This window comes from Podarcis gaigeae (genome assembly GCF_964106915.1).
Source record: "Podarcis gaigeae genome assembly, chromosome: 4".
NCBI lineage: Eukaryota > Metazoa > Chordata > Lepidosauria > Squamata > Lacertidae > Podarcis > Podarcis gaigeae.
Genome location: NC_139677.1, coordinates 37,819,578 through 37,843,346, shown reverse-complemented (window position 1 = coordinate 37,843,346; position 23,769 = coordinate 37,819,578). Strand labels below are relative to the sequence as shown.

Genomic DNA, 23,769 nt, shown 5'->3' with positions numbered 1-23,769 from the left:
CGGTCCCAGCTCCTGCCCACCTAGCAGTTCGAAAGCACCCCTAACTGCAAGTAGATAAATAGGTACCGCTTTATAGCGGGAAGGTAAACGGCGTTTCTGTGTACTGCGCTGGTGCTGGCTTGCCAGAGCATCTTCGTTACGCTTGCCAGAGCATCTTCGTTACGCTGGCGTGACCTCTTAAGTGAGATGGGCGTACAACCCTAGAGTCAGACACGACTGGCCCGTACGGGCAGGGGTACCTTTACCTTAATGGGCTCTAAACAGTGCTATTTTTCTAGAAAAAAAGGTTCCAGAATTCACCATGAATGCCTCTCTCTTTCTTGTGGAATGGCAATGGCACCCACCTGAGATATGCCGGAACTGATTTCTGGTGAGTTCCCCCTTAAAAGCCCTGCCTTTAGGGGGGCCACCAGGGGGTGCATTGGAAGATGGCCGACAATAACATCTCTCCGACCCACACGAGGTAATTAAGAGGCTGTTATGGGAGTATGCAGCCTCCCTTGCCCCCCCCCCAAGGGAATGGGGGGGACTGCTTGCCTGCTGTGCCCATAATTCACCCCCAGATTCGAAAGAAGGGGGTGAGAGCACTAGGCACAAAGCCCTCGGGTGGGTCCGGCTCTCCCGGACGCTGTCTCTGATCACACACTGGTTTGCATAAGCTCGAGATATTTAATTGGAAATGAAGCAAATGCATATATTTCAAGTGAAGAACAGGAGTGAAAACTGCTAACTGAAGTGACCTCTGTGAAACGAGAGCAACGGGTTTGGATTTAACAGAATACAACATGAAGAAATTACATCAGGTTCAGTATGCCGGAGCGGGACTGGATGGGGGGGGGTTTCTTTTTTTCTATGTGATTAATCAATAGCCCCTTCTCAAAAAGAACCATCGCATAACCGACCTAAGCAGGATGATTAAAAACTGTGTGGAAATAATTTACTACCAAAAGCTTGGCATGTGAGATTGAGAAAAAGAACAAGGGCTTTTGATGGCGCAGCAACAAAAAGGGAGTTGCCATTTTGACAGGTCTTGTTGAAAGATTTATCGGGAGGAGGAAGCTTTGTTTTCATATTGGATTCCTGGTAGAACCTCCTCAAGGACTGAGAAAGAGGGACAGACCTGTGAAAAGTGAATAAGTAGACAGCAAGAATGCTTTTCTTTATGGAAGCAATGAAATACGGCAGCTGTCTGAAATACGACTCTTGGACGAACGGAAAAACCCACACAGGAATACAAATTTGTTTGAACCCGCTTATGGAGATAATCAGAGGCCACAAAGACAAAGAGAGAGGAAAAATATATGAAAACAACTAGAAGAGATGTGGAAAACAGCAAGAAAGGATTGGACAGAATTTTGAACATTATTTGGACAGATTTGTGGACTTTTAAAGCAGTAGCAATAAGAGGATTGGATCCCTTTCGGAACTTGAAATATGGGTACCCCCAACAAAATTTAAAATTAGGCTCTGTAATTCGGAATTTATGTGATTTGATTTGATTTGATTTGATATGCTTGGTCTGTTAATAAATATTATTTTTTAAAAAAAAACACAAAAGCCCTGCCTTTATGTAAGGCTTTCATTATGGCTAGTCTTGAGGCTGCAGTTGGTGCAGAATGCTATGGCCCAGATCCTGAGTAGTGCTCTCATCAGGGTGGGATCATACCAGTGCTAAGATGTGGACCAGTTTTATGAACTCATTGGCTATATACAAAGCCCAAGACAACTCTGGACCTGGTAACCTTCCTCTCCATTGCTTGGTAAAGGCATTAAGATCAACAAAAAGAATCTGGTTAGTTTTGCCATGGCCTGATGATTATTGGAGGTGGGCTTCTTCATTGCTGGCACCTGTGTTGTGAAATGTTCTCCCTGTCGAAATACAAAAGGCCCATCAGTATTGGCATGCTACTGGCTCTTGAAAACACATCCGTTTAGCCCAGCATTTTCCTGATTTCTGGACTTGAACCTCCATCAAAGTATTAAAGCATGCATAATTAACATATCAAACAAATAGATCCATAATTTGATATGTTAATTATGCATGCTTTAATACTTTGATGTAGCTTTACATTGTATGTTAATTATGGGTAGTGCTTTTATCATGCATTTTATGCTTAGTATTTTGTTGTTGACTTTTTGTTTATTTGTTAACCACCTTGTTAATTTCTTCTTGAAATATAAGTGGTATATAAATGCTAACGACAGCAGCTACGAACACTGCTTTATATGCTTAGTTAACTTTATTGCAGCATTTCAGGGCTTTGGATAAAGTGGCTGAACTGCACCCAACCCTCCACCCACAGTTCTCAGGATTGCACAGTAAATTGATAAAATTAAAACAATTCCATGTGCAACAGATAATTGCAGCAAAAATTGCAGCAAAAAGACCTTTCCATGGAGAGATTTATGGCTTTGTCAATGTCCTTCGAATCTCCCACGTGATGCACACCTCCCTCCATGGTTAAAAAGTAATCATGGCAATGCTCAGTGCAATTTGTGAAAAATTGAAGAGGTTGATATGAGCACTGCAAGAGCATCAAAGGGACATGAAAACAAAATTGAATGTGTGTGGTGTCTGTCCATCAAACACTCTTTCTTGTTGTGCATTGCTTCAGAAAATGGATCCCTTGCACAACGAGATGGCCATTTCCCACTTGTGCTGCTGCATATTCCCCCCAAAAAACTAAGGAAAACCTGTCAGAGAAGCTTGCTAAATTGGGATATACAGGAAGCATCTTGTAACTATCCACAATTTTTCAAGGGACTACAATGAAATGCTGTCTATTCATGCATAAGATACTGCGGGAAGTGTAAAGCTATCTGGCAAATATTTCAGCTATTGTAGTTGATAAAGGACTGAAGAACAAAAACACTGCATAGTGCTTGGGAGTGTATCTTGGGCAGGGGGAGTGGGGACAGAGGAAATGTTTTTAGTATGTATTCTCTTTGCAAACTTAAGATGGGTGCTCAGACAGAAGAGCTAAACTGTTCCGTGATGTGGTTCCTTAAGTACACACTTAACCATGGTTGAATAGATATTTTGTGGGGATATTTGGTATTCAAATTGCTTTGCGAATGTATCTGCACTGTATTGTTGTTTTTTTTAATAAAAAATGTTTTGTGAGGCTTAAAAGAAGACTAGGAAGGGATGACAACAGGACATGTGTGTTTGTGAAATTAAACAAAAGAGAGGTATATGCATTTGAAGGTGTACAACACGTTTGAAGACAGCTGAACAATTTCTCCAAAATTTGAAATGTGGTTTATGTGTTTAGTCTGGCAAACCGACATTTGATTTTTAAAAATTGTCATTTGAGTACTTGATTACAGCAATAATAAAAGCTAATCGCCTGTAATCCAATAGAACATAATTGTAGATGAGATAGAATCATAGAATCATAGAAGAGTTGGAAGAGACCACAAGGGCCATCGAGTCCAACCCCCTGCCAAGCAGGAAACACCATCAGAGCACTCCTGACATATAGTTGTCAAGCCTCTGCTTAAAGACCTCCAAAGAAGGAGACTCCACCACACTCCTTGGCAGCAAATTCCACTGTTGAACAGCTCTTACTGTCAGGAAGTTCTTCCTAATGTTTAGGTGGAATCTTCTTTCTTGTAGTTTTTTTATATATATATATATAATTTTTTATTGGTTTTCCAACACAAATTAAAAACAAAACAACACACAATACATAGACAAACAAAACATATAAACATGTATAATTTCAAACCTCTTTTTCATAAATCTTACTTCCCAGACTTCCCCTTACCTCCCCTTTTCTGCATCCCTATTTTGAAATTTTTTCAACAACTCCTCACACCAATTGTCTAATTACTTATTTTCTTTTTTAGCTTCTTCTCATACTTAATCAATTACAGCTATAATTCTATATTTTCCTTTCCCTTGACATTTTAGCGCTCTTTAATTTTACAACAGTTCTTAAGATATACTTTAAATTTCTTCCAATCTTCTTCCACCGTCTCTTTTTCTTGGTCACGGATTCTGCCGGTCATCTCCGCAAGTCCCATATAGTCAATCACCTTCGTTTGCCATCCTTCCAGCGTGGGTAGTTCTTGCGTCTTCCAATACTTTGCTAAAAGAATCCTTGCTGCTGTGGTGGCATACATAAAAAACGTCCTATCCTTCTTAGACACCACTTGGCCGACTATGCCCAGGAGAAATGCCTCTGGTTTCTTGTGAAATGTACATTTAAGTACCTTCTTAATTTCGTTATAAATCATTTCCCAGAAGGCCTTAATCCTCGGGCAAGTCCACCAAAGGTGGTAGAAGCTACCTTCAGTCTCATTACATTTCCAACATTTATTATTGGGCAAATGATAAATTTTTGCAAGCTTGACTGGGGTCATGTACCACCTGTAAATCATTTTCATAATATTTTCTCTTAAGGCATTACATGCCGTAAATTTTATACCGGTGGTCCATAACTGTTCCCAGTCAGCAAACATAATATCATGAACAATGTCTTGTGCCCACTTAATCATAGCTGATTTAACTGTCTCATCTAATGTATTCCATTTCAACAGCAGGTTATACATTCTTGACAAATTCTTAGTATTGGGTTCTAACAGTTCTGTTTCTAGTTTTGATCTCTCCACCTGGAAGCCAATTTTCCTGTCTTGTTTGAACACTTCCATTATTTGACGGTAATGAAGCCAATCTCGTACTTTAGACTTCATTTTCTCATAGTTCTGTAATTTGATTTTTCCACTCTCTTGCTCCAAAATTTCACAATATTTTGGCCATATGGATTCCATATTAAGTTTTCTCACCTCCTTAGCTTCCATTGGTGACAACCACCTAGGGGTTTTATTTTCCAACAAATCTTTATATCGAATCCAAACATTATATAGTGCTTTCCTGACAATATGGTTTTTAAATCCTTTATGAGTTTTTACCTTGTCATACCATATATATGCATGCCAACCGAATCTATTATCAAACCCTTCCAAATCCAAAATGTCTGTATTCTCAAGAAGTAGCCAGTCTTTCAACCAGCAGAAAGCTGCCGATTCATAGTACAGTTTTAAGTCCGGCAGGGCAAACCCCCCTCTGTCTTTTGCATCGGTTAATATCTTGAATTTAATTCTGGGCTTTTTGCCCTGCCAGACAAATTTAGATATATCTTTCTGCCACTTCTTGAAACAGTCCATTTGGATCCATTGCTCCGTGTCTGCTTCTCTGGAGCAGCAGAAAACAACCTTTCTCCCTCCTCTATGTGACATCCTTTTATATATTTGAACATGGCTATCATATCACCCCTTAACCTCCTCTTCTCCAGGCTAAACATGCCCAGCTCCCTTAGCCGTTCCTCATAAGGCATCGTTTCCAGGCCTTTGATCATTTTGGTTGCCCTCCTCTGGACACGTTCCAGTTTGTCAGATAAGCCATTCAAAAATACAAATGTTGCACTGAGAAAGTTTGGTGTGATCATGGCCCTGTATTATTATATAACATGCAAAATGAAAAGACAAGTGATTTTGCTGCTATCCAAAGTGTAGCCATAGTGTTGACTCTATAGTATAAACATCCCGAGCCAGGCTTTAATGAGAGAGAAATCATAAAATGAATTGGTACAGCTATGTTGGTAAGTAAGAATCCATTGAGAAACTTATCTTGTAACCGAACATTCTTTGGTTCCTACAAAAATTTCACAACCTACACTATTAAGGTATATGACAATTATCCCTCTGTGTAAGTTCACTGTGAGTGCCAGCAAATTATGTTTTGAGTGGATTTTAGTGACAATTATATGAAGCATATTTAATTGTAAAATCCATAAATAAACTTTTATTGGTCAACATTTATCCTTTTATCTTTAAAGTGAAACATGAGTAGAAAGGTAAACATAAAAAAATATTCCTCCAATTCTAGCTGATTTTGGAAGTTAGAAAATAGCAGGCCCAAACACACACACACACACCACAGAGGACCCTGACCTTCAAGGATATACAGATTCCAGCATCAAAATAATCACTAATTTCAGATTTTACTTGCATAGAGTTTTACATATTATTCCCTTCAATCATCTCGTTCCTGGGTAATGGGTGGCCTTTTTCCAGTGTCTTATTTCCAAGAACTGAATGCCTAGTATCAGCCAAACACCATCTTTAAGCATTCAGACAGCCCGTCAAAGCCCAATATCAAATAGCACTGCACCAAATGACCTGTCAGAGTTCTTCTTGGAGATTCTGAAAGGTGGTGTTTGTGTTCATTACAACTGATTTAGAAGGAACAGTTCGCAGAATTTTAATGATCCAAGAACTTAATCACAAGTTTCTACAGGAGCCATTTTGTGCAGCATACCGCTCCTTCAATCTGACAGTTTCTAGGTGAAGAAACTGGTTGCCAAATGACAGTCATTGCAATCACAACAAGCAACTACAGCTTAATGCTTTTACATGGTGTGATTTCTAAATGCTTGTTGAATTTGTCAAAATGTTATCCTCAGAAGAAAATGCATGCATGGAAAAAATAAAATAAAATCCACGTTTGTTGCATCTTTTCAGTCCTCTACCAATATCTTAAAACACAGCCACTTCTTGAAATGGGCTCATGGTGATTTCATAAGCTTAATGAAATCTCTTACGCAAAACCACAGTCCTTGAGTTAACTATATACAATAGCTACAAACATGGTGGAAATCCATTGGGTTATATCCAGTGGTGTTGTTAAGCTGACAGTGAGGCTTCTATCAATGGCAATGGAGCCAATCCCTCTGCAGCCAATGTATCTCTAAATTTGATTCAGAGGACCCACCCATCTACAGCATGATATAGTATAGTTCAGTGGAGGGGATGGAGGGGCGTCAGGTGATAGAGCAATAATGAAAAAATGCTTTCTCTCTCATTCCACTGATGGAAGCCTTAACATAAGCTGAGCACACTACTGGATAAATATATAAACCATTTTATTTTGCTTAAAGGGCATTTAGCAAAAATGTTGAGGTGAAATGATATGAACTCAGGTACTACTACTGTACTACTGTACTACTCAGGTACTACTACTGTACTACTACTACTACTGTACTATTACTGTTACTATTATTACTATTGAGAAGTGGAACACCAAATGTCAGTTATTACCACTGGTCATGGTTTGGTCAGAAAACAGTCTCTGGGGAGAAAGGTGAACAGTGGTCATAGCTATAATGTGCTGTATCCTACCAATGAATTTTGTTGACATGATGTTGCAGTATTTGATTTAAAATAGAGACCTTCCTCGCCATTACCTGAATACAGCTGGCAAATAAATACAGGAATTATCAATTACCTAAATATATGGGCTGTGGCTCAACTAACAAAAGTAGTTGCCCCAGGAAGAAAAAACCCGAATTGTTTTCAGAATTGGGAACTGTTTGCTAGATATCTAAATAGATTAATGGACTATCGAATCTGATCTTTTTTTTGTACAGTGTACTATTCATCTGTACAAAAAAAAAGAGAGAGTTTTTTTTTTGTACAGTGTACTATTCATCGGGGACGCAGGTGGCGCTGTGGGTTAAAGCCTCAGCACCTAGGACTTGCCGATCGAAAGGTCGGCGGTTCGAATCCCTGCGGCGGGGTGCGCTCCCGCTGCTCGGTCCCAGCGCCTGCCAACCTAGCAGTTCGAAAGCACCTCCGGGTGCAAGTAGATAAATAGGGACCGCTTACCAGGGGGAAGGTAAACGCCGTTTCCGTGTGCGGCTCTGGCTCACCAGAGCAGCGATGTCACGCTGGCCACGTGACCCGGAAGTGTCTCCGGATAGCGCTGGCCCCTGGCCTCTTGAGTGAGATGGGGTACCTTTACCTTTACCTTTACTATTCATCATTTTGTTTTGATTATTGTGGTAAATTAATTTGAATGGAGAAAAGGAATTAGCTCACATTCTGAGGTAATATGAGAACTATGTCTGTGCTGTTTTACCTGGGTAAAACAATCCACACAAGGCTGCCATCAGAGGTCAGCAAGTCAGTGTTGCCGGTATCTGCTAAAACCTAAGCTTCTGCTGATCACCAGAGTCCTGTGGTCCTGCTCTTCTTCCTTGTTCTTGCTGCATATTCATCTGTCCTGGGCAAGCTGTAACAATAGGAAAGAGAAGGAAGAAGAACCTCGATTGGCCTTGGTGGGCCATGCCATGGACAGAGCACAGTGTGTGTGTGTGTGTGTGTGTGTGAATGGGCAGTGGTGATTGTGGCAAGGAGGTAGGTTGACACAAGGAGGTGGGTGGCCCCACTGCATGAATCTTGCCCAAGGATTACACAAAACCCAGAGCTTGCACTGCACATACATCATCTTCTATATTATGCTAACCACCCATGTATTTTGAAGGGAAAGTTAAGCATATTCTCTCATTTAATTAAAACAATTGTAGTGGTGTTTTTCATATCATTATTTAAAAGATGTATACCACCACCACACCACCCTTAGCTATGATTACTATCAGGCCAGGTAACAATGCAAAAACTGGTTAAACAATCTCTTTCACTCTCAGTGACAATGCTCATTTCCTTTTATGCATGAGATCATTTCACAATTACTAATAGGATAAAAGTGGAGAGAGACCCTGAGTAATCAGATACAGAGGAAGAATAGGAAATTAGAAGAATACAATTCAATATACAATTCAGCATATCTCCGCTAGTCAGACGTCTCTGGATCACAGCATGTGAGAGGAGGCTCAAAGAACAGTCACCAATAATTGCTCCTTCCTTAGCTTCCACATTTTCTTGTAAAAATAAACAAGTATTCGGAACCTGTATCAGCATGCAATTAGCCTTACCAAAACCCCACTACAAATCTGAAGATATATTATTTGCAAGGAATATATTGTTGGCTCTCTCTCTCTCCATGCAAATGTTATGCATCCAGAATCCAATAATAGAAGTAGCACATTTTCTTGTCTGTACCTGCTCAGAGATAAATATGAATTTCCCCTTATCTTGATCTCATTTTCAGGTAGAGAAGTTGCTAAATTAAACTCAGAGGTAGAACCTGCTGTGGAACGTTGGGAGATTAGAGATGTTAACCTTTGTGTCCTGCAGAAATTTTTCTGTGATAGCAAATTTTTACATTCCCTTTGAGTGCAAAGGTGCGCTTGAGATGGGATGTGTGGCATGTGCCCTTGCAAAAGGCAAGACTTAAACATGGCAGCTCACCCCTGGGATCAGGTTTCAATAGCACAACTAACTACATTGTGAAGTACATGAAGTAACAAAAAAGGGGGTAAGAGTCTCAGCATGAACAATTGCTTTCCCCTCATTGTGCATAGTGCCCTACAAGGGTATCAGGTTGGGATTGTGGAACAGGAATTACAGAAAAAACAGGCTTGGGCACTGGATCTTCTCTGGAAATTAACTTATGTTCCTTGATATAAGAGGAAATTCAAGGAACTGTAATTAATTGTGATGAGAAAACTGCTAGATTTTACTCCACATCCTTAGAAAAGAACAGGATCAATGTCCCACCTAACCGACTGGGTTGTTTTTTTAATAATAATAATAATAACAACAACAATTTAAAAAAGAGAAGAGTTTACAATTATTTATTTCTCTGTCACTTCCTCCCATACCTGTCATCCCTTTTTCTCTCCTCAAACATTTATACAATCCCTGCTGATAACATCTGACTGAAGGTTTTCTCAGAACTACCACAAACTCTAGCTGATTTGGGCTGAAATGCTGTGTCGATATGATTCAGCCTTCATCTGTGAGAAGCCTGACATGGGACCCTGGGAGGCTGGGCAAAGCTATGGCAAGAGAAGCCATGGAAGTTAACCGCCAGGTATATTGCACCTGGGCTGATTCAAACAGTACATGGTGAGGAGGAGGAAAGGGGGTGTGCATGTGTAGGCCTGGATGCACTGGAAGGAAATGATGCCCTTAGTCATAGAATTGTAGAGTTGGAAGGGATTATGAGGGTCCCCTAGTCAATCCCCTGAAATGCAGGGCTGAAACCTACGACCCTGAGATTCTCCTCCTCTAATGAGCTTTCTCAGACAAAGAGACATAACTCCCCCACATTCTTAGCAATTTTCTTAGCAATTTTACCAGGTACCAGAATTTGTTTCTCAGAAAGGTTTCTGGATGTTTCCAAAGGCAAATGCACCTCAAATGTCACTTTACGTGAAATCTGAGGCCAATATAGATAGCAGCATATGGGAAAATAAATAACCCTATCAATTGTTCAAAATTCCACAGAAAGTTCTAGAGACATCTTCTCAGCAGCAGCCTTCAAATTCAGGAGTATCTCTCCTTGCATCATTTTTATATTACAGTGATTATTTTTACTCCATAGAAATACTTTTGTTATACACAATGCAATATGTAGGAGCCACTTTTTAAAAGCAGAATATATACATATGTTTTTAAAGTGAGTTTGTAATAGACTTTGTTCCTTCTCATACTTTTCATTTTCCCCTTAAATGGCAAAACAAATGAACAAATCAGAATTTTTGCTTTATCTGTGGTATCTATATCCATCAATCTTTATGTACACCTGATTAAGGCTGTTATATACACATTCATATTTTAAATGGGGCTTAATGGGAACTCAATGAGGCTTACTTCTGGAAATGTACAGAACTGCATTGTGAGCCACCCACAGATATGTCTGCAACATTAACGGCAAGATAATGCTGTTGACATGTTTGGCTGGTGTTTCAGTTCATCCAGTAATATTATAAATTGGAATGGTAACCAGAATTCTCCAGCATCCATTAATATTTTGATGAACTATGACCTTCCTTCTAATTTCCATGCTTGCTTTTGAACAGAGTGTTTATTCCAGCTTCCCACTATTTTCAGATATCCTGGCCGGGTAAATCACAGCCTGTATTTTGCCCTTGTGTTGTACTTAGATTAGATGTGGGGGTGGAATTCCATTACAAAAATAATGTTATTGTGCATTTTTCAATGGGACTTTAGAGAGTAAACCTGACATTTTTCAGTCTTCAGCTTTTGATGTCCATTTTAAAATGTTTATTATATATTATAGGGTGATTCTGTTTTGTTCTAGTATATCCAGTACATATTTAAGAAGAAGAGATTAGCTGGATCTATCTAGCCCAGCAGACCGCCCACAAGCAGAAAATAATAGAATCATAGAATTGTAGAGTTGGAAGCGACAACGAGGGTAATCTAGTTCAACCACCTCCAGTGCAGGAATTTATTTTGCCTAACATGGAGCTCAAACTCATGATTAAGAGTCTCATGCTCTACCAACTGAGCTATCCCATCAAAATGAGCAATCAGCACTGTTCCACTGCTATACAACTGGTATTCAATACTGTCTCCTACACCAGAGCTAGTACATATAGTCATCATAGCTAGTAGCTACTATATTATTGGTCTTCCATTAATTTGTTTATCTCCGTTTTAAAGCCCATTTAAGTTGGTGGTCACCACTGTAACTTGTAGCAATAAATGTCATAATTTAACTATGTGCTGTGCGCCAAAATCCTTTCATTTGTCTATCCTGGATCTGCCAACATTTAGCTCCAATGTATGACCCTGAGTTCTAAATATTATGAGAGAGGAAGAAAAACTACTACCTTTTTACTCTTCACACACCACACATAAATTTGTACCCCTTTATTATGTCCCTCTTAATTAGCTGACCCCCCGCCCCCAGCTAAACAAACATTGCTGAAACAGCCCTGAAACAATAATACTTTTTAGACACAATATTGCACTGTAAATGGATTTGCCACAAAATAGGCAGAAAAGAGTCTTCAGTAAGGTAAAGCGGGATGGAGGACACTCCAATAATTTGTTTTAGGCTGTAATCTTATGCATATTTATCTAGGAGTAACTCAGTAGGACGTTCACCTGAGTAATCATAGGATTTCACTGTTAAGGCTCAGTTGTAAAAATGGTGGTGTAAGCACACTCAACTCACATGCTCCAAGCCCCTACACACATTGCTCTTGTGCGCAAAAGGTGTGATCATTTTATTTGCAACATCAGACAGATTTTTAATTAGCACAACCGCAAACAGGAGAGCACACCATTAACAGTCTGAAACATGTTGCTTCAGATAATCTTCGAAATCCTTCTATTTCTCAAAGTCCACTACAAGCCAAAAGTGCACAAAGGTCACCCTTAACAGTAAAGAAGATTTTACTAGGCAGAGGTGAGGCTGTCCACCTGTATATGTACCTTAGGGAATTTTGGGGAGGACTGAAAATATTATGATGCTTTTAAAAATTCAGCAAAACAATAGAGGCAACCCTGAGCTGCAGTGGTAGTTGGTACCGAAGTAGCAGTTGCTCTCACAGGGGATCCTGCTGTTGCCATCAACAACAGTTCCTGCCGGAGCCCCAACCTTACAAAGGCCTGATCTTTGCCCTTAGGAACTAAATGTGAACAGCATTACAAATTTAGTGGCTTTGCTGCTGGACAGAGTAATCCTTTGAGCCATCCTTAGTCCATGCTTCTGTTCACAATGGACTGTCTAATTTGCCTGAGCTTTGACTCCAATTTGCTGTTAACTCCATCAGTTCACAAAGGGTCCTATGGAAGGACAATCAAAGCAAAGAAATAAAATAATAAGAGTGGCATGTGTATGTATTGAACCAGGAGAAATCAGCAAGGTGGCAAACACAGCAGCAGAAGCATGGATGAATATTCAAGATGAATATTCAGCACTTTAAACTCTGCTCATGTACGCTTGAGTGTGAGATGGTGAATCCTTAAAGGCATGATTAATATTTCACAGTCCTTTCTTCTTGATCCATTGTTAATATCAAACAGTTTAGTGTCAGAGGAGGAAGATAAAAAGAAGGTTAATGTTTGGTTTTCTCACCGAGCAAGAAGTAAATGGCTCACATGTATGCATTTGTAACCTGCAGAAAGCAAGGGGTGGAGGGGTAGGGATTTTGAGGTACCAGGTGGCCAAATAAAACAAATCCACCGACACACTGAAATGGAGAGCTTGTCCTAGAAGATGTAGTCAGCATAGGCATTATCACTAGACAATAGTTCTTGGAAGCCTATCTACCTATAGAGGCAGTAGCAGCCTGCCTTGCTATCCTGGCTTCCCAACACCCCACACTGCTGCTGCTTACCAGGAGCCAGAGAGTAGTAAGCTAAGGGGAACTCTGCACAGTGTGGGTGAAGCAGCAGGAGTGTCAGACCTGCCAAGCTGCATGTTGTGTTGCTTCTTCCCATCCTCTGGAAGTGACATGATGTTGGGAAGCGAAGAGAGCAGCCAGATCTCTCTCTCTCTCTCTCTCTCTCTCTCTCTCTCTCTCTCTCTGTGTGTGTGTGTGTGTGTGTGTGTGTGTGTCTGCCTAGTAAAATCTTCTAAAATCAAGAAATCAATCTTTGGGTGGGTCAGAAGCGCCTATTCTCTGTCTCTTAATATTAGGCAGAAACCTTCATTATATCATCTTTGCTTAAACACGTTTTTGTTAGGAAAACCTACCCAGACATGCAATTTTATTATGTATTGTTTTTAAAGCAGTTGATTTTATCTATATTTTGATAACATTATTGCCTGCTGTTTTTAAAAGCCTGTTTTTACTGTTTCTTTTTAATTATTGGTTGATTGGCTTATCACTTATATGCCACAATGCCTTCTGCATATAACCCATTCAGATATATTTTTTGATTAAGCAGTATATAAATCTTGGTATCTGTATGAAACTAAATTGTCCTGAAACTGGTGTAGGAGGCAAGAGAAATTTCCAGGAGGATGTGGGTATGGAGTTTGGTGCTTTCCCTATATAGTAAGAGGTGGCCATGGATTTCTTAAAAAATAAATTCATATTCCTTTCACCCTTTAAAAAAAACCTGGTTCATGCCACCTGCCACATCACAAGTAATTCTGCAGCCTCTTGTCTTTTATGGGACAAACATAACTGTAAACTGCATTGAAGATATTGTACAGATTTTATATTGTTTTTTTATAATTCAAATATATATATTAAAAACATATATATTTATAATGCATTGAGAGAACAATACTTGGGGCAAATTTTTGTGAGAGATGGAGATAGGTCTGGCCATGAATCTGTATTTTACCTACTGGGAGGACAAGATGCAACTGTGAAAACTGAATATTTTCTGTCTGCAGACAATCTATAAGAGAGAATGCTGTGTCGTGCCAGGGTGATTCAGAATTTAAAGTTTTGTTTTAAGCTTTTATTCAATTAGGCTTTGCATAATTTCATTAAGAATTGCATACATTCATTTTATTCCATCCCATTTTGTTTCAATATTTGTTAAAAGAGGAACAAATTCTTCCTTTTAAAGAGGCATGCAGTGATCTACCAGGGAAATTCAAGATTTTAAATTTGTTTATGCTGGAGTTTGTCTCAGTCTGAGTTAAACTATCTCTCATTCTGATAAACCTTTGTTTTGTAATGATCCCATCATGGCTAGGTACCATTAAAATAATCTGAATCTGCTTGCTCATGGAGAATGTCTTCCCATGGGCCAGGAAATGTTGCAGCTGTACAATGGTTGAGATGTAGCAAAAAGACTTTAAAAAGGCCTTGTTGTTTAGTCGTTTAGTCATGTCCGACTCTTCGTGACCCCATGGACCAGAGCACGCCAGGCACTCCTATCTTCCACTGCCTCCCGCAGTTTGGTCAGACTCATGTTTGTAGCTTCGAGAACACTGTCCAACCATCTCGTCCTCTGTCGTCCCCTTCTCCTTGTGCCCTCCATCTTTCCCAACATCAGGGTCTTTTCCAGGGAGTCTTCTCTTCTCATGTGGTGGCCAAAGTATTGGAGACTCAGCTTCAGGATCTGTCCTTCCAGTGAGCACTCAGGGCTGATTTACTTCAGAATGGATGTGTTTGATCTTCTTGCAGTCCATGGGACTCTCAAGAGTTTCCTCCAGCACCATAATTCAAAAGCACCAATTCTTCGGCGATCAGCCTTCTTTATGGTCCAGCTCTCACTTCCATACATCACTACTGGGAAAACCATGGCTTTAACTATACTGAACTTTGTTGGCAAGGTGATGTCTCTGCTTTTTAAGATGCTGTCTAGGTTTGCCATCGCCTTTCTCCCAAGGAGCAGGCGTCTTTTAATTTTGTGACTGCTGTCACCATCTGCAGTGATCATGGAACCCAAGAAAGTAAAATCTCTCACTGCCTCCTTTTCTTCCCCTTCTATTTGCCAGGAGGTGATGGGTCCAGTGGCCATGATCTTCGTTTTTTTGATGTTGAGCTTCAGACCATATTTTGCGCTCTCCTCTTTCACCCTCATTAAAAGGTTCTTTAATTCCTCTTCACTTTCTGCCATCAAGGTTGTATCATCTGCATATCTGAGGTTGTTGATATTTCTTCTGGCGATCTTAATTCCGGCTTGGGATTCATCCAGCCCAGCCTTTCGCATGATGAATTCTGCATATAAGTTAAATAAGCAGGGAGACAATATACAGCCTTGCCGTACTCCTTTCCCAATTTTGAACCAATCAGTTGTTCCATATCCAGTTCTAACTGTAGCTTCTTGTCCCACATAGAGATTTCTCAGGAAACAGATGAGGTGATCAGGCATTCCCATTTCTTTAAGAACTTGCCATAGTTTGCTGTGGTCGACACAGTCAAAGGCTTTTGCAAAGTCAATGAAGCAGAAGTAGATGTCTTTCTGGAAGTCTCCAGCTTTCTCCATAATCCAGAGAATGTTTGCAATTTGGTCTCTGGTTCCTCTGCCCCTTCGAAATCCAGCTTGCACTTCTGGGAGTTCTTAGTCCACATACTGCTTATGCCTGCCTTGTAGAATTTTAAGCATAACCTTGCTAGCGTGTGAAATGAGTGCAATTGTGCGGTAGTTAGAGCATTCTTTGACACTGCCCTTCTTGGGGATTGGGATGTAGACTGATCTTCTCCAATCCTCTGGCCACTGCTGAGTTTTCCAAATTTGCTGGCATATTGAGTGTAGCACCTTAACAGCATCATCTTTTAAAATTTTAAATAGTTCAGCTGGAATATCATCACTTCCACTGGCCTTGTTATTAGCAGTGCTTTCTAAGGCCCATTTGACTTCACTCTCCAGGCTGTCTGGCCCAAGGTCAGCAACCACACTACCTGGGGTGTACGAGACATCCATTTCTTTCTGGTATAGTTCCTCTGTGTATTCTTGCCACCTCTTCTTGATGTCTTCTACTTCTGTTAGGTCCTTTCCACTTTTGTCTTTTATTATGGTAATCTTTGTACGAAATGTTCCTTTCATATCTCCAATTTTCTTGAACAGATCTCTGGTTTTTCCCATTCTATTGTTTTCCTCTATTTCTTTGCATTGCTTGTTTAAGAAGGCCTTCCTGTCTCTCCTTGCTATTTTTTGGAAATCTGCATTCAATTTCCTGTATCTTTCACTATCTCCCTCGCATTTTGCTTGCCTTCTCTCCCCTGCTATTTGTAAGGCCTTGTTGGACAGCCACTTTGCTTTCTTGTATTTCCTTTTCATTGGGATGGTTTTAGTTGCTGCCTCCTGTATAATGTTACGAGCCTCCATCCATAGTTCTTCAGGCACTCTGTCCACCAAATCTAAATCCTTAAACCTGTTCCTCACTTCCACTGTGTATTCATAAGGGATTTGACTTAGATTGTATCTTACCGGCCCAGTGGTTTTTCCTACTTCCTTCAGTTTAAGCTTGAATTTTGCTATAAGAAGCTGATGATCGGAGCCACAGTCAGCTCCAGGTCTTGTTTTTGCTGACTGTATAGAGCTTCTCCATTTTTGGCTGCAGAGAATATAATCAGTCTGATTTTGATGCTGCCCATCTGGTGATGTCCATGTGTAGAGTCGTCTCTTGTGTTGTTGGAAAAGAGTGTTTGTGATGACCAGCTTGTTCTCTTGGCAGAACTCTATTAGCCTATGCCCTGCTTCGTTTTGAACTCCAAGGCCAAACTTGCCAGTTGTTCCTTTTATCTCTTGACTCCCTACTTTAGCATTCCAATCCCCTATAATGAGAAGAACATCCTTCTTTGGTGTCATTTCTATAAGGTGTTGTAAGTCTTCATAGAACTGGTCAATTTCAGTTTCTTCAGCACCAGTGGTTGGTGCATAAACTTGGATTACTGTGATGTTAAAAGGTCTGCCTTGGATTTGTATCGAGATCATTCTATCATTTTTGAGATTGCATCCCAATACAGCTTTTGCCAATCTTTTGTTGACTATGAGGGCCACTCCATTTCTTTTACGGGATTCTTGCCCACAGTAGTAGATATGATGGTCATCCAAACTAAATTCGCCCATTCCCGTCCATTTTAGTTCACTGATGCCCAGGATGTCAATATTTATTCTTGCCATCTCATTTTTTACCACATCCAACTTACCCAGTTTCATGGTTCTTACATTCCAGGTTCCTATGCAATTTTTTTTTTTTTTACAGCATTGGACTTTCCTTTCGCTTCCAGGCATATCCGCAACTGAGCGTCCTTTCGGCTTTGGCCCAGCTGCTTCATCAGCTCTGAATCTACTTGTACTTGTCCTCCACTCTTCCTCAGTAGCATGTTGGACGCCTTCCGACCTGAGGGGCTCATCTTCCAGCGTCATAACTTTCACATACCTGTTGTCTTTGCCCATGGAGTTTTCTTGGCAGGGATACTGGAGTGGCTTGCCGGTTCCTGCTCCAGGTGGATCACGTTTGGTCAAAACTCTCCACTATGACCTGTCCATCTTGGGTGGCCCTGCACGGCATAGCTCATAGCTTCTCTGAGTTATTCAAGCCCCTTCGCCACGGCAAGGCAATGATCCATGAAGGGGGGGGAAGCCCTTAGCTTACCCGAATACAAGATTTATACATACTTGCAACCCAGGATATCAGTTCATGTATCTTATGAAGTGGACTGCAATTCATGAACACAGATGCCTCAGTAGTCATTAAGTGCTACAATACTCTTTCTGCAAGAGACAGGCATGAATGTTGTTGTTGTTTAGTCATTTAGTCGTGTCCGACTCTTTGTGACCCCATGGACCAGAGCACGCCAGGCACTACTGTCTTCCACTGCCTCCCGCAGTTTGGTCAAACTCATGCTGGTAGATTCAAGAACACTTTCCAACCATCTCGTCCTCTATCGTCCACTTCTCTTTGTGCCCTCAATCTTTCCCAACATCAGGGTCTTTTCCAGGGAGTCTTCTCTTCTCATGAGGTGGCCAAAGTATTGGAGTCTCAGTTTCAGGATCTGTCCTTCCAGGGAGCACTCAGGGCTGATTTTCTTAAGAATGGATAGGTTTGATCTTCCTGCAGTCCATGGGACTCTCAAGAGTCTCCTCCAGCACCATAATTCAAAAGCATCAATTCTTTGGCGATCAGCCTTCTTTATGGTCCAGCTCTCCGACCATCTTCCTAGAGTAATCTCACTAATTCCCCTCGAATCAGGGGGATTACAACATCTACATTGTGCAGTCCCTCCTCAAGCACCGGCCCCATGCAGGCGTAAATGGAACAGCGAGCTGGAGCTTAAAATTAAACAACACCTGCACTCTCCAGATTTATTGGTTCTGAGAGACCAGTGTCTTTTACCTAACTTTGATCCTTTTTCACTATATCAGTGAGTCTCAGAGTCTCTTTTCCCATTTCTTATAAATACCAGGCCTCCCAAACAACATAACAAATCGGGGGTCTGGTTTGACAAAGACTGTCGGAAGCTAAGATCCCTGCTTAGGAAACAACAAAACAAGGTAAAACAGGAGAGGACTCTGTCATCTATGGTAAATTTCCACAGATGGCGCTCTTACTATAAAAACACCTTAAAACTCAAGAAATCCCTTTATAGGAAGGAACAATGGGAGGCACTTGATAAGGCGATTAAATCGCGAGGCGATAGAAAATTTTGGGCAATAGTAGCACAGGGAGTCTCATCCAAAGGAAAAATTGTAATCAGCAGTATTCCATCCGATGTGTGGTATCAACACTTTTTCAAGCTATACACAACCTCAAATACTGCTAATTTGAGTCCGTCCCTCCCATTGAAGAATGATTATCTAGCTAGTTGGGATCCTGTTACGGAATTAGAGTGCCTACAGCTAATTAAAACTTTAAAAAATGGCAAAGCTCCTGGTGAGGATATGATCCCCCCTGAGGTTTTTAAATCAAATGCCCAATGGTGGGCCATCTTTTTGGCCAAACTTTTTACGGCAATAAACAACACATGTAAAATCCCAGCAAACTGGAAACTAAGTGTGGAAGCCCCTATCTACAAGAAGGGAGATATTCAAGATCCAGCAAACTACCGCCCTGTAAGCCTTCTGGACATCGCATACAAACTTTATACCCGGTACTTATTAAACAAGTTGGTAGACTGGACGGACCATTCTAACCTGTTCAACCAGGAACAGGCAGGATTTAGAAAGGGCCACAATACGATAGGTCACTGTATGGTACTACAGACCCTGGTAGCTAAATATGGTCCAGCTCTCACTTCCATACATAACTACTGGGAAAACCATAGCTTTAACCATACGGACCTTTGTTGGCAAGGTGATGTCTCTGCTTTTTAAGATGCTGTCAGGCATGAATAGTCCAGTGGAAACTCTTACGCTTATTGTGCTACTCCACCTCTGCCAAAATTTCCTAGAAATTATCCCTAATGGCAACACCACCACAAAAGCAGCAGAACATGGCTTACACTACAGTGGGGGACAAACTGACACACAAAAACTGTGCGGCCACTTTCTTTCTTTTTAAATATATTTTTTTATTCAAGTTTTATTGGTTTACAAAAGTATGTGCAATGTCTCTTTTTCAAGTTACTTTTTCTACAGATTAGTTTCATTTGTTGTGAGACATTAGCGTTACATTAGGAAGAAAACGGGGAAAGAGGTGGAGGGGGGAGCGGTGAGTGGGGTCGGGTGGCAATGCTTCTATTCTACTTAGTGTATATGTGGGGTTTTGTGTCAGCGTCACTTGTGTGGGTTCTCTTTATTATTTGCCTATATTTCTTTGGTGGTGAGAGAGGTTGGGGAAGGTCTAGGATGTGGTTGGTTGTCTTTGATTGGCTGTAGTGAAATTTGTTTTCATGTGTGAGTGGTGTGTGTGTGTTTGGATCAGGTTAGCCAGATTGATTTGTATGCTGTTGGTGGGTTCTTCTTGTTGCTTTGTTGGGCTGTGTATGTGATAAAGGGTAACCATACCGAGATGAAGACGTCTTCTTCTATTTGTCGCCATGTCAGTTTCAGTTTGCTGGTCAGTTTTTCTAATAAGGCTGTTTCCCATACTATTTGATACCATTGGTCTATGCTTACTCCTGACAGGGCTCTCCAGTGTCTGGCTCTTTCTAGGACTGTGCACCAGATTCGGCTGAGGTCCAAATCAAGCATATTTGGAGGGTGTTGGCTTGGGTCTTGTGACGTTAACATATGAGAGTGCTGGAGGTGAAATAGTTAAACAGTTTACCCAATCAGAACCCAGGGGGTGGAGTCAGAGGGACTATAAAACTAGCTCTGGGAGGGGCAAAGGGAGGAGTTTGTTGGATGGTTGGTTAGAGTGGGAGTGAATTGGGATAGAGTCTGTGGGTAGAGAAATAAGCTGAGTCAGGAATAGTTAGGAGCTAGGAAGATAAGTAAATATCTGAGAGGTGGTTTAGTGAGTGAGAGCAGGTAGCGGAAGTTATAGGTCTGGATAGGCACCCCATGATTGTAATTGACCAATACCATTTATGAAACCTCACGCTTGTTAAACTGCAATAAATAACAGAAGTTTATGTTCCAATTTCACCCTGACTGGACTCAGTATTGTACCAGGTAGGGCCTGGGTGGTGGCAGCGAGAAATAAAGTGGTGGCACAGGGATCAATAGACAGTGAAACATCCGGGGACCCTGTGTGATCGCCACAGGTCTCAAAAGAGTTGGGTATGCACAGCCACAGATCACTACCAATCAGGTTGGTTGGCATAGAGCAGGCAACCTGCGGCCTTCCAGATTTTTTGGCCTACAACTCCCATGATCCCTAGCTAACGGGACCAGTGGTCAGGGATGATGGGAAATGTAGTCCAAAACATCTGGCGGGCCGAAGGTTGGGGATGCCTGGCCTAGAGGGACTTGTGGCAGTCAGGGCGTGCAGCATCAGGCAAGAAGAAGAGGCAGGCACCATGTGTAAAAGTCATAAACCTCCCTGGCTGACAGCTGCATTTTCCTGTGAGAAAAGGATCAATCTCTCCGCTCAACAGTGTGAGCAGCAACCAGCACTGCACAGGATGAGATTGCTATTTGTCACAGAACAATCCAATCATGTGAGGGTGTTGCTTTCAGGAAAGAAAGCAGTACCCACACTCCTCAGGATCTGATCCTGTACACTGCCATGCACCCTAACCATTTTAAGGGTTTAGAAAGCATTAAAAAAAACCCAAATTTAGCCTTGTCCTTGAATTGTTTCAATGACAGATCTGGGGTGGGCAGCTCCCAGAGTGGTACAGGGCAAATTTCCCTGATCTGGAGCTCACAGATCTGAACCACAGGGTGGATCAGGGGTCTGTGCACAGCCCTATCATTTTTGATGCCCTACATATCTGACAAAGTGATTGCACTGCAATCTTGTACATGTGCATTCAAAAGTAAGCAGCATTAAGTTCAATGGGACTTATTACTAAGGAAGTGTGTATAGGATTGCAGACCTTACTTTTTGGTCTCTCTCCAGTTAAAAAGAAAAGACTTAATTTAGGCTGCTGCATTTGTAAGGTGCTGAGAAGAAGGAGAAAGCTAAACTCTTAAAATCGGTAATGTGCTTTCTAAACATCATTGCATAATGATGTTTTGTTGTTCCACATAAATGTATCTTTTGCAGGGCTTAAGGTCTTTGCTGTAGTGCTCTTGAATATTTGTCAAGAGTTTCTCTATGAAAGACAAGGAGAAATATAAGTGCATTCCTTTTCTGTCCATACTGAAGATAAAAAGGTGCATAAGCATGGGTTTATGGCAAATTGCAAACCACTTACACTGATATTATTCAAGATTATTTTCACATTTATAATGCTTTATTTCATCGTTCCTCTCAAACGTTTTCCTGTGTAGTATCAAGAATGCAACTAGCAAGCAAGATTAAACAAACAAATCAAAAACACGTGAACTAGAAGGTAGAACTGTCTACCACAGAACTGCATCCTCAACCTGTACCACGCTCCCACCCTCCAGGCATATTCCATTCATTACTTGCAGTTTCAAGAATGCATCCAATTCACGAGTAAAATGTAATAACACCCTTCAGTTGTTCCAAAGGTTTGGGGCCTGGTCATTTCATGTTGGACTGCGTCAGATCCATGCCACGTCATATTCTGAAGCAGACTGAGTATTTCTGAAGCAGGTTGCTTCCATTAAGATTTGTCCTTCATCTGAAGTCAATGTAGTTCTTCAACTGGTGGTTTGCCTAGTACCTATCTCTGATGTAAAAGCTATGAAACAGGGTATTGAGATGGATCTCATGGTCATTTTGTGAGTTTATCATACTAGAAAGAATAATATTTCTTAGGAAATCTGGGCATATTCTACCGGAGTTCAATCTTCTTCAAGCATGGTCATTTTAAACTCATTTCTTGTGTTATATGTATATGCACTGGCTTCAAAATTTATTTGGGGGAAGGGAATGAAGCTCTTTCACTGGGCACATCATGGGGCCTGAATTCACAGTCTCGAACATAAGAAGACACCTGCTGGATCAGTTCAAATGTCAGTGTTCTCCAGTATCAGGGTGCGTTGAATTTTTCAACTTTCAACTTCCAAAAATGAGGAGTGCTAAAAAGTTGTAACATGACTTTGGAATTCAAAAGGTATTTTTGTTGAATTAATATAATATAATTTAATTTAGCTTCCCTTGGTAAATAAAATGTTTGTAAAACTGCAGAGGTATCAATAAAAATTATTGCTAAGTACTTGCAGTTATGTTGTTGTTATTATTATTTAGGATTACTAGACATTTTCAGAAGGTAAAATTAAAATTCTTTGATTTTCCAAAAGCCGTTTATGTGCTTCTTTACTAAACATATCTACCAAGCTGAATGTTGTCCAATTTTGCAAACCAACCAACCACAAACACAAAATAGCAGATTTGAATTCCTCACACCCAAAAACATATTTTTAAGAACCCTCAATGAAGAAATTTGCAGAAATTAATTTTCACTCCCTAAAAGAACATGCCCTACTGCAGCACCCTACCCATTTTCCTGAGTAACTTGTATACAAAGGTCTGTTGCCTGCAGGTACTATACAAGCCAGCATGACTTGTAGTCATAGAGAGCCTTATCTTCCAAGAATCAATACCCTTATCTTCTACAGTTTAACAATAAGCTGCATGAAATACTAATTCCTTTTGTCTCTCCTGAATCTCTCACCACTAGCATCTTTTTCCAAGATATGTTGGTAGGCTAAAGACTTCAAATATCTCTCTGAAAGTCCACTTATCTTTTCATAAAAGCAGTAATAATAAAATTACAAGACAATAAAATAACCATAAAAAAGAATGAGTGGCATAAAATATATTCATATTTGTACCAAACACACCAAATAATCATTAATGTTGCCAAATGAATTCATATTTAGTGGGAATGTGCCAACCATGAGATTCTTTGGTCATATAAATCACAAACAACCCCCAAGCAAAAGCAAAGTTTATTTATTTCTGAAATGTCTTGTTTGTTTCCATGCTGAGGAACTACTATAAGGATTGGGGTGGGTGGGAACTCTTCTGTATAGCTGACTCTACAGAAGGCAATTCTTGGCCATACAATAACTGATATAGAATTTTACTCACTTGTGCAGTTTACAATTAGCAAAGTTTCCCCTGGGAGATACAAAACTTTTCTGGTACAGACTGTACTTCCTCTG

General features: G+C 40.6%; 1 long non-coding RNA gene across 1 annotated transcript in view; it reads left to right on the top strand.

The window, feature by feature from the left end:
* Positions 1 to 20,665, top strand: part of LOC310842603 — an 852,366-nt gene extending 831,701 nt beyond the window's left edge. The window contains exon 2 of the long non-coding RNA XR_014563264.1: positions 20,513 to 20,665. This is a non-coding gene — a long non-coding RNA (uncharacterized lncRNA). The remainder of the gene's footprint in view (positions 1 to 20,512) is intronic.
* The last annotated feature ends 3,104 nt before the right edge of the window (positions 20,666 to 23,769 follow it).